A 3,348-nucleotide genomic window follows, 5' to 3' on the forward strand; every position below is an offset into this window, starting at 1 on the left:
AACGTAGTCCTGATGATGCCTGCGTGTTTGCGGCGATCGCCATCATCTTTGGAGTCTTCGGGAGCGGAAAGGAGCAACCTTGGGCCGCGGGGCCATCCCAAGGTCAAAATGGCGACGGAATCCAGCAGGGTGGTAGTATTAACAGTGAGAAAGAAGATGAGATATAAGACCGCTAGTCCTAAAATGAAAAGACGAGGATTGTTTGCACCGAATGCTAACCTCAACATAGAACTACGTTCGTACCATTTTTCATCCCAACTTGGAAAAGTGTGCCTTCTCACGCTGCCTTAAAAACGGAATCTATTAGCTTCCCATATTCTACCATTAGAACTTATGTTATCACTTCTTCTCGCACACCTCAGTTCAACTGGAAATTCTAATTTGATTAGAATCATTGCTAATGATTAGAAATCATTGCGAAACAAACAGCAAATAGAATTTTTAAAGCAATTTTTAATTGTAGACGATAGCAAGGTATTGTAGATATGGTTGATTTTAGAGTTATATACAAATGTATTTGCCATTGTCCATGTGTATATGTATTGTATTCTGAAGATCCATGTCGGCTCACTATCTGTATCTTGCTGGCTGCATTACCACAATGTTTAAAAGTTTGAATAAACCAATTCATCACCAGAAATATGCCACTTGTTCGTCATATAGCGGGTTCACGACACAGCGGAAGTAACAGTAGTTCACCTTTATCCGTGGGGTAACCTATACCCGTTGTATTCAACAGGGTATTTAGGAATGTCAAGCCTACGGACGCTGGTTTAAAGACTGCATTTTTTTCCTAAATTTTGCTGTTTGAAAAGACCGTCCGACTATTTCACATCCCCAAATTCCCTGCTTTCAACAACAACGGATATAGGTTACCCCGCGGATAAAGGTGAGCTAACGTTAACTGTCGCTAGGAAATTTCAGAAATAGCAGTTGGTACTTACTACATTTTCCGAGAAGATTTTTGTCTACAATTTGCAACAAAGTTCAAATATTAACATTTTGGACTTTACAATAAGTTTAGAAATGTACCCACCGATTTAGTGGCTAATGCCTGGCTATATGGACATGTTTATATGCCCGAAAAAAGTTTCATCAGGTTGGTAAAATATAGGATATAAGAGAATTCTTTCTACTTCAATTCTTTTTGCCTCAAAAGCCATAAAATGCAATGCATGGTGGACTTAGTGTTCCTTCGTGTCAATGAATATCTGTAGCGTTTACATCTGTATGACCGACCGCTCTGAGAGAGGAGCACGCTTAAGGGAACGGCCATGAAACGCTGGTCACCAACGTCAAATCATCAGGGACGGAATGTACCATTGTACGGGGGGGGGGTAAACTATAGGCTCTCTCCTTACGGGAAACACAGTGTTTAGAATTGTCATTTTTTGTCTGTTTTTTTTTAAACATTACTGAGTAAACAGTCGTTAATATCCAGCTATCAGTTCTTAACGATTGAATGTGCTTGATTACTCTCAAGAGACATTAATGTATCGGACAGACTACGATCACGGGGGTCGAAAACTATAGAAACCATGTACAGCATTTTGATTTTACCCATTTTATCATTAGTGTACACACTAAGTAATGCCCAATCATCAGGCCTTAATAATTTGTGCAAAACCCCTTAAATTAAATTCTCACTGTGATATCCGTGGCTCAATTTAAATTCCGTTTCTTACCCATATGTCCGTGGCTCAAAAGCGTCACCCAACAAGTGATAGCAAAAGTACAGTGTGAAGAAAGCTTCAGTCTCAGAGATCTCCTCAGTGTGGTTTGAATCTATATCTCAGGTAATACTGGATCCATCGCGAAGTTCCTTGGTCACACAACGAGATTCCGTCTGTTGTTGGCACTATGTAACATTATATAACATTACGTACATTTCTAGAACTTTGACAAACGTGTACAGCAATGTACACTTCATTAGGACAACTCGTTAAACTGTTGCAGTTCTAACAAACACTGCTAGGCGACGTTCGTGATCCATGGAGGTGCTGTTCAGAAGACGGACTTTTTATTAGTGTCATAAGATTTGTGTGCTTGTATGTTTCCTGCTTTCAATATTCAATCATACTAGTCATCCGCAAACAAGCAAGTTTTTTTTTTCTATTAGCATTCGCATTTCAATGTGTGTGTGTCTATGTGTATGTGTTTGTTGGTGTTCCTTTCTGTCTGTGTGCATGTTTGTGTGTGTGTTCGTATGTGTGCTTGTGCGTATGTGTGTATGTGTGTGTGTGTGTGTGTGTATGTGCATATGTATTTGGGTGTGTGCGTGTTTATGTGACTCTGTGTGTGTGTGCGTGCATGTGTGTGCGTGCATGTGTGTGCGTATGTGTGTGCGTGCGTGCGTGTGTGTGTTCCTTAATCGGATTCTCTTTTTAGCGACGCCTGATGGGCGAGCTTAATAGTATAGTGTGCAACCGTTTGCAAAGTATTCCAAAAACTGTACAATGTCAGGAATGTCAAAAGTCCGCGCGTGCGTAGTTGCATCATGCCGGACTGTACCATTACCTCCACGGGTAAGCTTTCCAGTCGCAGGACACATACTGATATACGCGTGCAGAGCAGTTTTTTCCGTATTCGCGCAAGGTGATTTTTGATTGATAGCCGTGCAAAATTGAGAAAAGCCTAGGACTTCAGGCGTACCCGAATTGTATTTTGTAGTATGGTGGTAATGGAAATGTAAACATTTGAAATAGGGGATAAAAGATTGTTGAAATATGTTTCTCGGAAAATGACCTGTGAGTCCTGGAAATCACTTCGGGGTTCGTTCGTGGTTTATGTGTCCAGGAGTTTGGAAAGTTTGGTGGCCTTCTTCACCCTTAATATCTTTGTTTCAAAAATACAAACTGATGTGTGAAACAAGCATTGTTTGAGCTTAAAACATGTGGGGGTTGTGAGATAGCGATGTGATAGTTACCTTCGCCAAGAAAGTTATATTTTGGGTAGCGTTTGTATGTGTGTGCCGGTTGTAGAAGACCTGTGACCATAGCTAAAGAACGCCTGGATGGATTGTATTGATATTCGGTATTTGGGTAGGTCTTGTTTAGACCTGGAAACGATAAGATTTTTGGCCTCCTAGTGGCCTACTACGGTACTGCAGCAGAACTTCCTGGTTTGATATCTCGAGTTCTGGACATGCTGCGGCCATGAAGTGGTAGACAGCTCTTGATGCTGTAAATAAGTGGTATAGGTTTGGGCCCCCTAGCGGCTTATTTTGGAACTGCAGGACAGGTTTAGACTTAGGTGTCAGGCTTTTAAAGGGAATAACTAAATAAGGGGTTGACGGATTGTTATGGTTTTTGGTATGTGGATAGGTTACGTGATGCTTAATATAATACA

The sequence above is a fragment of the Branchiostoma floridae genome, chromosome 15, assembly GCF_000003815.2.
Source record: "Branchiostoma floridae strain S238N-H82 chromosome 15, Bfl_VNyyK, whole genome shotgun sequence".
Classification (NCBI taxonomy): domain Eukaryota; kingdom Metazoa; phylum Chordata; class Leptocardii; order Amphioxiformes; family Branchiostomatidae; genus Branchiostoma; species Branchiostoma floridae.